At 40.0% G+C, this 15,149-nt stretch overlaps 1 protein-coding gene across 1 annotated transcript in view; it reads left to right on the forward strand.

The window, feature by feature from the left end:
- The window catches only part of PDE4D (phosphodiesterase 4D), a 584,878-nt gene that overhangs the window by 291,465 nt on the left and 278,264 nt on the right, over window positions 1–15,149 (forward strand). The gene's annotated exons all lie outside the window — the stretch shown is intronic.

Consider the following 15,149-nt stretch of genomic DNA (forward strand, 5'->3'; position numbering starts at 1 on the left):
AATGTACAATCCTGTAGTATTTTAACACGTCTGAGCAAGGGGCAAATTCCTTGTGTATTTCATATGCTGATTATATAGTCCATGTAAATCGGAGTTTAGTATACTCTGAGGGGAAATGGCTGAAAAAAGTTTTGCACTTTGGACATTGTTAGCACTAAATATTCTAGAAGCAGTACATCCTTTTTCTAGCATATCTGTTTTCCTGATCTACAAAACAACATCAAATACAAAAAAATGCTAAATGTATGTACAAGAAGTTAGAAAGGACTGTGTGACCTTATGTTAAATGGTTATTTAGAATGATGTTCAGAAGCTTCTCTCGATGATCAAGGGAGTTTTTTGTTGTTTTTTTTCCCCAGTGTATTTTTCTATCATCTTAAAAACTGGTTTCAGAAAGTTTGTTGGGATCTCAGCGATGGTGACTAGGAATAGAATCTGCCTTTGAAAGGGCATTTTACAAGGGGGGGGGCAGAAAATGCTTCACTATCCTGGTGGATTATTCTTTTAAAAATCCCAAAACAGAATTAGTAAAGCTGGATATTCCGAGAGAAATTCCACCTTGGTAGAAACTTGTGATGCCATTTAACACAGGTGCTGGCAAGTGAACCCTCTGAATTATTTTAAGATGTCAGATGTAATAAGAGACCCTTCCCTAATTCAAAGCTTAATGTTAGGGGAATGGGGGGAAAAGGTGGGGGGGCAAAATCTTCTTTTTGCCCCTTTTTCCATGTCCACTAGGTGGGGAAACTTCTGGTCTGAATTCAGTGTTTTTACTGAATTTAAAGTCCTCAATGTACTCTTTCATGATTTAAGTTAAAAATAAATAAATAAATCAGGAATTCAGTTAACTATTTTACATTTTAGAAGTAACCACAGTGTGAATTTGTGTATTAAACAGTCTTCATGATTTTGAACACTAGAGGGCACAAAAGCATATTTTCCAGAGAGATGAGTCCCTTTGCAAATGAATTGATACATCTCTGAAAATCAGACTCATTTAAGGAATAATATACCCCAGTGTACATAATTAGGCTGTAATTCAATCACATAATTCTAGTGACTTCATAAATCACCAGAAGCTGGACTGGTTAATCAACTTCCCGTGATGGAATTACACCTTTATTTGTACAGTTTTTATGTGTGGCGAGCATTATAGTACCTAGCCAAAAATATTACTATGTACTGCATTGACATTTTTTATTCCAGTAAGGAATAACCATCAATATTCTTGTAGACTACATGGCGAGCACTTGCCACTAAAGATCTTCTGGCACGCCTTCATCTGTGTAACTGTTAAAACAGTCTGCAGTGGCAAGTATGTGTTCATGTATGTCAATCATTCACTGTAATTTTATTTATTTTTTGTTGCCTTGAAGCAGTACTTTAAGAATTTTATAACAAAACCTTTTGATATAAAATCTAAATAAGTAGTTTTGTTCTCAAATCTTTTAAAAGTACAATCTTTTGTCAGTACTGGTCTACAATAAGACCCTGAAAATCTTCAGATTATAAAAAAATTACCATCTTCCACGTACTATAAAATTAATTCTCCTTTCATTCGTTAACTAATGTTTTAGCTGACTTAAAAATACAAATGAATTGGCATAAATACATAGCATAAATCTTAACAACAAAATATAATACTTGTTCGTGGTTGCAGTGGGATTTGCATTTCATGTTTGAAACTGGTCCCTTCCTAATTACAACATTACACAACTTATATTGGATATATTTGCATGACACTCAGTATAATGCATTAATAGTGGATAGGGATGTTGGAAACCAGAGTTCCACTCTCATCTCAGATATCAGTTAACTTTTCAGTTCAGAAGTCAGTTAACTTTTCTATCTCAGTTTCCACATCTGTTAAATGGGGAAATGCTTTTTTACTTCTCATATGTGCTCTGGTTATTAATTACATAATGTTATTATAACACTTTGAAAATGAAAACCTAAATATTATTATAGAAATTTAGAGTGTTTTTAACATGAACTATATGTATATGTATATACACACACACACATACAAATAAGAGATTCTCTCTTGCGTGATGTAATATTTCAACAGAAAATTTCTGTGATAAATAACACATATTCAGTCAGCTGAATTAGAAGAACCTTAGCTCCTCTTGCAAGACCTTCCCCTTTTAAAGTGTGTTTACATATTCCAAGCGATGGAGCCACTCAGTGCTCTCCTGTCCTGTCCTGTCCTGTCCTATTCTATAGAATTTTTAATCCCCCTGTTTATCAACTATTTAAACTCCAGGTCTGTATGCTCTGTTGGAGATGGTTAAGGACTCAGTTCATTCATTCCCCCTCTAACACCTACAATTCCCCAATTACAAATATGTCCTTACCCATTTTCTCCTTGCACATAAAATCTCTTCTCACTACAATGAGTAAGAACCTGAGTAATTATCCAGTCAGTTATCTTCTGAGGTGGGACTCAGTTGTCTGCAAGTTCAGTTCAGCATCAAGAGAACTGGCATATGCTTTTCAATTGCTCTCCACCTCAGACAGATGGGACTGAGGACAGCTGGTTCTGAAGATTTGAAAAACCTAATTCCAGAACACACAATTTACCTGCTACATTGGCAAGGGTAACTCTTTCCCCTGGTACTTATGCTTTAAAATATGGTCTTTGCTTGTATCATTATAAAATGTTCCTTTAGGTAATATATAATACTAATAGAACTTTTGTACATTAATTTACAGTAAATCCAGTAATTCGCAATAGTCTTTAAATGTGCCTTGATTTTTAAGTCCCTGTGAGATTTGAAAAAACAAGCCTTTTCTGAAGTTCCTACACTTGTCCCACACTTTCGGTCTGGCCTTGACGTGATTCAGCATGCTTCTAATTTTGCTCCTATTGTAATCAGTGGGAGCAGAAATGGGCTGATCCCACGCACATCTGAAAATCCCATCCCTTTGAATGATGGACCATATTAGAGGTAAGCATGATTCTGTTTGGTGGGTCTCTGACCGTTCCCTGGGCATTGAGAGACAGCAGCATCTGTGTTTGAAATCTCCCAAGAACAACTGAAAGCATCCAGGGCTACCTTGCTGTTCTACACTTTTTTGCTTCTTCATTAAATCCCCTTTCAGTGACCCAGCTCCAAACATGAGTCAGAGGTGCCTGGAAATCATTTGCACAAGCTCTTCAGTTTCATGTGAACTAAAATTAGGCTACCTCTGTGATTCTTGAGATGTCATTTGTCCTTGAGGTGCATCACCATCCACTGAGACAATAGACATGAACTGCTTCGACTTAAGCAGCAGGAATTTTTAAAAATACAGACAATCACAGCACACATTAGTATAGTAGTCCTTTATCTTAACACACTCAGGTTCTTACTTGTGCATTCCAATATAGAAGGATATTCAGTCTTATATGTAAATAAACAAAACAAAAAAACATAGCAGTGCCCCCAAATTAATTGGGCTAGCTATCATAGCACAGATATTTTCATCCATAGATTTGTATAGAATATTCTGATTTATAACTTTTTATAATACAGAGCAATATAACATATATATATATATATATATATATATATATATATATATATATATATATCTGTAAGGTTGCCTTGTGTATCCTATGCCATTATTTGTTATTTTAGACACACTTGTAGGATATAACCCAGTATGTTCACGTTCTAGAAATAAGACATTCACAACCCTTTCCATGGCATTACAATTCTGCAATTTATATTTTTGTTGATATAGCCATTGTGTCAAAGGAATGGTAACGCCTGCCCACCGCAATCTGAACTAGTTGCCAGTAAGCCAGTGAATTCATACAAAGACTTGCTGATTCTATATGTAAAATCTCTTAATAGACTAGGCTTGAAGTAGTTGAATGACTTTCACAATCCTTCATGGAACTTAAAATCTGCCATATTACCTTTCCTCTCCATCTTGTTGATTTGCCTGAATAATTTTGGGACTAAGATCTTTCCTGTTCAGGGACCTCTGTTCCCATTCTAGAACTCCCTTCCTGAGTATCATGCTCAGTGCAACTGGAGTTAGAGGAACGATGTTCCCTGGAGTGGCTGTTATTGACTGTTACCAGATTTGCCTGTCACCTTGGGGTACGCTCATTTATTAAGGTTACTTTCCTTGGGCGGGGAGGGGGGCAGCTGGCTGTAATTTTATTAATGTACTGCTTGTGTCACTTGTGTTTTTATATGGAGCTTTACTTTTCTTTTCTGCAAGTCCCCTCCAAATGGTACTACCACGCAGGACCGAAGTTTCCCAGGACTGGCTTCCTCCAGCCCCAGACTCTAATAAACACTCACATTCACACACACGCACCTTTACAGATTAACAGAGCGTGTCTGAACAGACTGAGTCAAAAGAGTATTTTTAAACGGACACCCTTATATGGCCCTGGACTCTATAGGCTGAGCAGAGCAGCACTTTCAAACTGCCACCCTTATATACCGCAGGTTCAGCATTTGCAGCTATCCCCACTTTCACTCTACAATTATTCTGGTAGTAACCCCCTTAAGGAGCAAACCCCACAGGATTTTTGGGCATTACAGGGATCTTTGGCTTAGGTAAGAGAAGCATTGCTGCAGAGCAAGATAGGGAATCCAAGAACACGAAGGAGAAAATGAAGTTTGGAGAGAGTTTGGCAACTAGCTTGATTATAAAAGTTATTTTATTGCCAGGTATATAAAACTTTTGATACTAATAGTACAAGGAGAGAAAAAATAACCAAACAGTTACAATATTACACAATTTCAATTGGGGTTTTGCGGAAATGTAGCCCAAGTTTGATTACAAAAGTCAGTTTTAGAAAATTATACCTGGACTGAGAGACAGAGAGAGCGAGCGAGAGAGAGAGAGATCAAATTAGGTCTGAGGGAAAAAGTGGGCTTAACCAGAGAAGAGAGGAGAGAGAGAATTGGGGTATCACCACTCAGTGCACCTTGAACTGGTCAAAGGTTCCCAGGAGACAGGCTGTTCAGCTTAGGGTCTGGAATGCTTGAGACAGGCAGAGCCGCCATCACAGTCAGTCAGGAAACGGAGAAGTCCCAGTGGAACTGATGCAGCTTTTGGATCCAGGCATCAGAACAGAGTTTTGAATGTGGGTAGGGTCTTTTGTAGGGAAGAAACAATGGTTCAAGGGGAAACACTAGATTTGTTTATGGGTAAACAATGACTCAAGGGAGTATACCAGAATTGTTTTGTTTATGCTGGACAATAGGAACTGATCATTCCTGGTTATGAGCAGTGTTCCTTTGCAGGAGCTCACAAGGCAGTCAGGCAGACTCAGTGTTTTGGATATCAATAAAGGATCTCTGACTAGAATTGGTCTGATAACTGCTGAGTTGGGTGTGTGCAGGTGTGGGTTCATTACCATCTGGAGCAGAGATCTCCCGTCATGCCATGTTTCCCTGATTCGCTGATCCCAGAGTTCAGTGTGGTCCCTGTCTTGAAGCTTGGTTCTCTATTCGGTATGCTAATAGAAATGTTTCCTTGTTCCATCTTCGATGTACATAAGGCTAGGGGAGTTGCCTGATCCTGTCACCATTGTTTGGAGGGGTTTAGATGTGTCCCCCACTGCCTTTTCATTGTTTTTGATAAATCTGTCTTTGACTGGTTCTGGTTCAAGCAGAAGCTAGGGCAGGAGGGGGAATGTGTTTCAGGTGAGTCAGACAATAGGGGTTTTGCGCCCTGGTTTCCCAAGAACACAGAGCTGACAGGTAACATGACAGGACACTGGGGAGCAGGGAATGATTAAAATTAGGCTGGAAGCAATTCAGCCACATGGACAGAGAAGTGAATAGGGTTTAATAAAGGTTTGTTCAATTCAACCTGCATTCAGCTCTGCTGTTTGCTAATGAACCATGGTAGTAGCATTGGAGTGGTGAGTTCTCTGCAGTGCAGCAGCTAGAAGCGTGAGCAATGTAACTCAGCCTAAAGCCCCCGGGAGCTCTGGATTTTGCAAACACAAATCTAGACCGGCAATGGACCTAGTGGGTGGAGGAATTTGAGCTGTTCACAGACCTGACCATGTAGGAGGAGGACGATAGCAGGAAAGTAAAACTGTTACTTTACCTCATCAGAGAACAAAGCAGAGAGTTCAGCACCACTCTGAAGCTCAGCACTGCCTCAAGCTTCACAGAAATCCTAGGAGCCCTGATGACCTATTGCTCCCCAAAGCCAAATGAAACTGTGGCATGACACGGGCTTTTCACTAGAGACCAGTCCAAAGGGGAGGAAATAAACCGCTGTGTTACTGCCTTATGCATGCTGGCTGCTACATGCAGTTTTGGGGACTTAGACTCCCTGATTAGGGACAAGATAATCTGCGACACTTGGGATCACTACCTGCAGAAGCAGCTGCTCCAGGAAGGTGATCTCACATTTGACAGATGCTTAGACATGGAATGTGCAGCAAAAGCCTCAAGAGAATGGATGAAAACTATAGGAAGCACAACACGCCCTGAAGTGCAGGGACTGAGACAACATCACAGGAGAGCAGGTGGCCAGGTTTCCATACCCATACTCGGATACATTTATTGTGGGATGCAACATGAGCAAGTAAAGGAGAAATGCCCCACACTTGGACAATATTGCAAGGAATGTGGCAAGATGCGCCATTTAGCAGTGTGCGCAAGAGCAGACAAAGATCCCAGAAAGATTTAGTCAGATTTGCATATGAGGGGCATGGAACATAAGTGAGTGGTGATGACATCATGACTCTCTCCTTGAGTCCAAGAGCATATCAGGTTCAGGCTGTCAAGACAAGATCACTACAAAGGATAATACCAACCTCCTTGCATGCAACAATATTAATAGGGAAATGCTCAACTGGATAGTGGGACCTCCTGTAATGTGATTCCTCAGGGTGAATTGGACTCAAAGACACCCATTAAAAAGAGTAGGCACAATCTGATAATGTACAATTAGACAATATTGCAACCTCTCGGAAAATGTGACCTCATAATAACTAACTGAAAAAATAACAGATGGTACCAACTGAAATTTGAGATGGCAGATGGTAAGCACCACAGACCCCTCTTGGGGAATGCAGCCAAGCAAGCTATGGATATGGTCAGGATGCAGTGTCAGATTTTCACCGCTGCAGTGCAAGAAGCGAAAGGGGGAGGTGTGTGGACAGTGGAGACAATTTTTAAAACCTATGGGAATGTTGTCAAAGGTGGCGGGTGACTCAAAGGAAAACTGTTACTGGAAGTAGAGCCTCACAGTGGAACTTGTGTGCTTACCGTGAAGGAGAATTCCAGGGGTGCTACACAGTCCAGAATACAATGAGCTTTCAACTCTGCAGAGCAGGAGTATCATAGCATCTGTAGAGGCCAGTACAGCCTGGGTAAACAGTATGGTGGTGGTAAAGAAGCCATCAGGCATCTGCATAGACCCAAAGCCACTGAACTGGGCATTGAAAGGATGCTAGTATCCACTGCCCACAATTGATGACATCTTGCCAGAACTTTCCAAACCCAGAATCTTTACACTTTGTCATGTGGGGAATGGGCTTTGGCACATAAGTCTGGATAAAGAATCCAGTATGCTGACAACATTTGCAACCCCAGTTGGTTGCTACAAATGGCTGTACGTGCCAATGGGCATAAGCCCAGCACCAGAGGTTTTCCAGAGAAAACTCCCCAAGTGCTGGAAGGACTGCTTGAGATAAAACAATAATTGCAGATGATACCTTCATTGTAGGTAAAGGGAGCAATGACACAAAAACTGAATGAGACCATAACAGAAAACAATAAGCTTTTCTACAGCTATGTAGGAACCAGAACATAGAACTGAATCCAGGAAAAATGTAACTAGTCACAGCAGAGGGACTGAAAACAGATCCCAACAAGATCAAGGCAATCAGTGACATGCCAGCTCCAGTGGATGTGAAAGGGGTACAGCACTTCATAAGAATGATACATTTCTGTTCAAATCCTGTCCACACTTGGCTGCTGTAGCAGAACCCATACATCAGCTCACAAGACAGGATGTTGAGTAGGACTGGGCAGCATCCCAATAGTAAATATTTGACACACTGAAGCAAATGATAACAGATGCCCCTTTCCTGCAGTATTACCAGCCAAGAGAGCCACTGACACTTCAATGTGATGCACTGGAGAAAGGATTGGGTGTAGCTCTTTTGCAGCAGTAACTGGTTGCTTATGCCAGCAGAGCCCTGTCAGAGGCTTAAGAGAGGTATGCCCAAATAGAAAGAGAATCTCTGGCTGTGGTATTTGGAGTGGAGTAATTGCATGAGTACACCAACGGTCACCCATTAGTAGTGCAATCAGACCACACAGCCCTAGAGACAATCATGGCAAAGCCCGTTTTTAGAGATCCAGAGAGACTGCAACACATGTTGCTGCAGCTCCAGTGCTACTAGATAAAATTGTCCAGGAGGATTACTGCTGCTAACTGACACCCTAAACTGGGCATATATAGCCAGCTTCAGAGAGTTGGGGGGAAGGAGATCAGGACATAGTGCAGCATGTTGTGGATTCAATGTCCCATTTTCAATAGCGAAGCTAGTGGAAATCAAGGAGCTCATGGAGAAGGACATCCAGCTGCAGGCAGTCGAGAGCAAGACTAGCAGAGTGGCCAGAAGCCAAGTACTAGTAAGAGCACAACCATATTTTCAAATTACAGATGAGCTTAATGTGCAGGATGGAATCACAGTCTGAGAACAGAGAGCTATTATCCTCACCTCATTATGTAATAATATCATGCAAAAATACATGCCTCACACTTAGGCATTGACAGCTGTTTTAGGCTTGAGGGTGTGTTTACTTGCCAGGAATGAATACACAACTCCACTTCTTGATAGAAGCGTGTGACACCTGCTGGTCATGTGATAACCACCAGTAGAAAGGGACTCTGTTACATGAGTTGCCCACCTGTCCATGGGAAAAGATGGGAGCAGATTTATTTACCGTCAAGAGAAAACAGCACTGGATTACAGTGGACTACTATTCAAAGATTTAGGAAGTCAATTCCTGCCTGATACAAGAAACCAGATAGTGATTCTTGTATGCGATGGCATACCAAACACCATATTCACCAACAATGGCCCCAATCTTACCTTGGAAGAGTTCAAAGATTTTGCAAGCATCTGGGAGTTTGATCACCACAGCTTCTCCCCAGCATTCTCAAGGAGTAACGGTGAGGTGGAAGCAGCTGTGAAGACTGCGGAGAGATTGTTATACAAGACTGTTTCTTCTGATTCACACCCCTTCTTAGCATTTTTCACACACTGGAATACTTCATCAAAGGGATGCCAAAGCAGTCCAGTGCAGGCACTGATGGGATGAAGGACTAAAATTTTGTTACCAATAAGGGGGAGACTTGTGAGAGCCAAAAGGACAGAGACACTGTTGAGAGGAGATTGCCAACAATCAGAGAAAGCAGGCACTAGAGTATGGTCAGCCAAGGACCTACTGGCTTTGGAGATAAGCATTCCTTTGAGAATCCAGACATTAAAGAGACATCAGAAGAAGTGGACTAAAGGAGCTGTGAGGGGTGCAGTGGCACCCAGGTTATATGAGGTGGAGTGCACAGAAGAGACAAGTGATCCAAATGAACAGGAGACACTTACAAGCCAGCAGACACAAAATCTAGAGAGAACCTAGAGATTGTCACAGAATGCAGAGACAGAGAACCATCCAGAGGCCAACCCCACAGGGAAGGAGAAGACTCAACAAAGAGATAGTCTGCTAGACTTGGAGACAGCTTACATGGAGACAGAGAGAGGTCACTCCCGGTGTGGTCACCTGTTGAGGAGACCATATTATCTCAAAGACCAACTAACGAGCTCAGTCTGTGGTAAAGACAAGACTCCAATCTGGCTGTGTGCTAGCACCCTCTGGCTGAAGGGAAACAGGATGGTGATCATCAATTATTTATTTTTGATGTTTATATTAAAATATTTGTAAAATAGACAAGATATATCATGATCAGTGGAACTGGAGTCAGAGGGCACATGTTCCCTGGAGGGTTGTTATTGAGGGGACACCAGGGGAACAGTTGAAGTTAGACTGGAAGTAACTCAGCCATGTGAACAGAGCCCTGCACTACATGTAATAAAGTTACAGATGTTCAGTTTAAACTGAATTCAGCTTCACTCTTTGCTAATGAAACACTGAAGATCTCTGTCACATACTCTAGATGGTAGCTCTGTTTAAGGTTTAATGAATGATCTGTCTCTTCAGGATAGTACATTTTTGGCCGCTTTGACCTCTCTCTTCTCACTGTCTTTGACTGGTATTTTAATCTATCAGTGACAATTCCCACGCTCCTTTTATCTTACATTTAGGCCTCTATGTTGTGTGCTTCCAGCACAGATACATTCCTTTTACTTTCTGAACATACTGATGGTTTGTTATTTGACTTTTGCAATGATGATGCAGAGCTTTCTCTATAGCTACATCTAAATTAGCCTCCATTAAAATATCATCATTTAATTATAGTTACCCCACAGTGGTATATGAGATACCACAAATTCCTAATGCTTATTAGGCCAATTCTTATTTATATTTATGCCAAATCAGATTGTTTTACCTATCTTATTGATTTTCATTAAAAAAAAACACTTTGCTAGAGGCTGCTGTAGAGCGAAACTCAAGTAGATCACAATGTTTGTGTTATTTTTTATTGCTTCTACAGTCCCATAGTGATACATGGCTGGCCATACAAAGTGGTCATCGCTCAGAAGATGTTAGGTCCAGCTCCACAAGGGGATTTAGGCACAAAGATCTTGGATTTATGCACTACTGCAGTCCACAACACCCTTAACCCTGTAGGCACCTAAACTCACTCAGCACCTACATTTTCAAAGTTCCCTGGGTGCATACATTTATACTCTGATCGTGCACATTGCTGTCTCAGCCTATCTTGCTTATAGGGTCTCATTCAGTAGATATATGCAGAGCACACCTACCACACAAAAACAGACAGGGTGGAGGAAAGGAAGAGGAGTAGAGCTTCCTTCTTTAGCCCAGTGGTTTGGGCTAAAGTTTACCTGGGATGTGGGAGATCCTAGTTCAGTTCCTTCCTCTGCCTAATTAGAAAAAAGGATTTGAATGGAGCTCTCCCACCTCTCAGGTAAGTGCCATGCCCACTTGACTAGAGAGTTATTCTTGCTTAGTCTCTGGCCCAATTAATATTTAATTATTTAATACAAAGTGGAATGGCTTCCATAGGAGAATTGAGAAAGACCCACATCAGAATATCCCTTAGTCCGGTGGTTAGAGTAGTCACCTGAGACCCCTGTTCAAATCCTTCCTCCTCATCATGCACAGAGGGGAACTGAACGGTGGTCTTACTCATCCCAGGGAAGTACTCTAAACACCGGGCTAAAAGTTATAAGGGGCGAGGCCATCTTTGTTTTGTGAGGAGGAAGGCAAACACCAAGCACTTCTTGCAAGAAGTAGGTTAGGCACCTAAGTTGTCTGACTCCAGGAGAGGGATCCTGGCTGTGGATCACAAGCAAAGATAGGCGCCTAACTCCCTGTCATGTATTCATAAGCTAATATTTCCATTCTGAGATGGTACTTTAAGACTACAAGATGGATATCCTCTGTGCAAAGTAAGTTTAGTTCATGTTTGTGTTCTTAGTTCCCTGTTTCAATAATAGCAAGAAATAACAACTGAACAGTTCCTTGGCTTTAACAAAATATTCACAAATGTATGCCAAATTGTTTATATGTGCCTTCATGCAAGTCAGTCTCTGCTAACTGGTGAGTAAATATTTGATTTTAGCCATGTAATTCACAGTGATATTTTAATTGGAGCTGTCCAGCTAAACTTTCATGCACTGTTTGAAAATTGAGGGGGAAACTGATTAGACAAACCAGGCACTAAGTCATAGAAATTAATCTAAGTAATTGATTACATTTTAATAGAAATCAAGTTTGTGTGTAACTGTTTCCTCCAAAGCATCTCAGTTTTCAGTATTATCTTATAACTAAATCTTTCATTTTTAAAGTTTATATTTTATTACTGCCCAAACAAATAGGTTCCAGGCAATTGTAATAGGGTGACCTGCTCGCTTGCTCTCTCTCAAACTACTGATTCCATTCAGCAACACTGTATGTGGTAGGGACAATATGTATGCTACAGAGGACTTTTGGAAAGCATTAAAGACTGGGAATCAACCTAGTTCCACTCCACAGGAGAGGTCCCAGATACAAAGAGGTCATGCAGGGAGACTGCACACTTTCTGCAAATTGAGCAGCAGTGCCCTGTAGCAGCACACTCATGCTCTCTTGCTCTCTCGCTCTCTCTCTTTCTGCTACTGCTCAAAGAGGCATGTGGGGATGGACGCCTGCTTTAGGTGGAATAGTAGAAAGACAGTGGATCCACTATTATCTTCCCCCTCCCCCTCCCCGGCCAAAACCTTATTCAAGGAGGAGCTTAGAGACAATGGACAATCCTGCAGCTTTGAGTTTCAGTAAGAGATGCAGAGTGGTTTCACTGGCACTCCACAGTCTGAGGGGAAGATTTTAATGTTTGGTGGAATAGTATAGATTTAGTCCCCAATTCTTCAAACACTTTGAGGGGGTTTAACCCTGTGATTGATACACTGCATCGTGTTTGACAGAAGTGGGAGCAGTGAACTGCATCTCTCTCATTCTACAAGGTCTCAACAAGGGCAGCAGACAAATTGAATAGATTCTCCATAGGTGCTTATATTCACTGCTATGTCTGCTAGTACCCTTCAAGAAGAGGGATTGTGCAGGCTTGAGGCCCTTCTGGGGAACTGTACTAATGGGAAAATGCATGTTTTAGGTGTTTATGCCAGTCATTCATAAGTCATAGCATCCACTTTCATTATAACTTCTTGCAGTGGAATTGTTGTTTTTGACTACATGGGTCAGACAAAAACATTTATAGAATTGGTTAATTAATGAAAAATCATGTTTTCTAATTTATGAACTTATATATATATATATATATAGTTTTTTAATTTAAACAGTCAAACTTTTTAATCAGCTTGATTTTGGGAAGAATAAGGACATTTCATAAGAAGAAAATATTCTTGTCTGAATTGTTTTTCATAAAAATGTATTCTCATATCAAACTAGCATCACATTGTTCTTTCTTGGAATGATGAAGGAAAGGCCACCCTCTGAATTATTTCAGTAGGGGATCTTTAAATCCAAACCTGGCTGTAGTAACATCAGTTGACTGTGCTGTTGAATCAGCCAAGGTCAATTCTGGGGCCAGAATCCCAGTATTAAGCAAATTACAGAGTAACTGTTATAGTTTCAAATGTATGTAATACATCAAAGATCTCTGCCAGGAAATATGTTTCATAATATAAACTTCTATCAAAAGTTTTGCTAATCACTGCATATAATGATTTAGTTTACCTCTTTCATATGAAATGGTATATTAGCTTGCTTGTATACATAGCTATTTCTTACCCAAAAGACCGCCAACAAATAGTAATTTGATTTGACCTTTTGTCCATTTGCTTTGTGTTCTTTGAGTGCCCCCGAACACTTATATTCCTAGTGAAATTCACAAACTGCTGGGAAAAAACCCTAGGAAAGACAGGAATCATATCCCAGGGTAAACTTCATAAAATGTTAATCTGTTTTTTTGTGAGTTGTGAAGTTTTTTGTCCCTGCAGTTTCCTGAATATTCATGAACATACTGTAGTTTGTAATGATATAGGTGGTCACTGTACATGTCACTATAATAATGACAGTAATTGTATTTGAAATCAAGTCTTAACTTTACTTTGCAGTAATCTTAATTATAAGTAGCTTATTTCTTTGACCTCATTGAGGCTGGCTGTGTCAGTGGGTTTAGTATAATATTGTAGGAAAAGCAGGAAGAAAAAAAGTAGTTAATAATAGGCATGTTTGTTCAGGTGCATTTCTTCCATTTCAAATTATGTACTTTTGTTAGGATGGTTCATGTGGTCAGTTTTTAATAGTTTTAAAATAGAATGAGAGAATGAAGTATACTTGGCAATATGCTGCATTATTGAGATTGAGATAACAACAGTGTAGCCCGTCCCTGTTCTTGTTTCCCCAGGAGAGAAATAATGACTTTTGTTAGTGTTCATATTCATTATTATTATAATTCAATTAGATTTTATAATAATTTAAATCCTAATTAATATAATGATTGTCATGATGCATAATAGGTTTAGATACCTAGAGAATTGTTCAGCAATCAATCTGCCATTGTTCAGGGCTCTTGTTTCAAAGAGATGTGTATAATAATAATTGAGTTAAATGGAATATTCTCTAAACTACTCAAAAATATATGGATTTTATTATATAAATGAAAAAAGCTCTTACTTCATCTGCAAAGACCAGATGCACAAGTACTGTTTCAAAGGAAGAGGAGAATTATGGTCAGATTGACAATTTATAGTACATTCCTTTATATATCACAAGTAAATGAGTTGTCCCTAGAGCAGAGTATATTCCGTTATAATATGTTTATGATCTTTGTGATTGAGTGTATTCCAGCATTCTGCTACCATGCAAATAGTTTTAATATATTTTATCATATAAGTGGCAAAGTAATTTATTCCTGAGAACTAATTTTTCTCCAGTTCCCATTGGAGCCCTGAGTATCCCTCTATTTTCACCAGATTTAAAACTTCACCCCACAGAAATTCATAATTCCTTCCTTCTACATCACTACATCATCATCCTTGTGGACAAGGAAGGCTGGACTGGACTATTTTCAGAAATCACCGTTGTGTTCTTTAATTAGCTAGAGAGCTCTCTGTTAATTGATACTGAATAATTGGGACCATATGCATAGAGTCCTGAAAATCTGGGAATACCCGCAGACTGTGTTTGTGGATCGCGGATTGGATGTGGATATAAATTTTGTATCTGTGCAGGGCTTTACCTATTCAACCTGCAGACTTCATTGAAGTTGCCTCCACCTATGTCAGAACTGAATTTGGCTTATTGCTTCTGACATGCTCCTATCCCATGTTGTCCTAGGAAGTGAGACTCTAGATTATGAATCAAACTCGGGTCTTCTCTTATGGAAGACTGAAAACTACTACTGCTAGACTGAGATGATGAAGGTTTACGTTTTAAAACTATTTTGGGCTTGAGACTAAGGGGAAAAAAAGACATTTCAATGCCTAAATGCAATAGTGATTGCTCCCCTGAATA

The sequence above is a fragment of the Emydura macquarii genome, unplaced genomic scaffold, assembly GCF_026122565.2.
Source record: "Emydura macquarii macquarii isolate MOO-44397 ecotype Brisbane River unplaced genomic scaffold, CSIRO-AGI_Emac_v2 contig_2897, whole genome shotgun sequence".
Classification (NCBI taxonomy): Eukaryota; Metazoa; Chordata; order Testudines; family Chelidae; genus Emydura; species Emydura macquarii.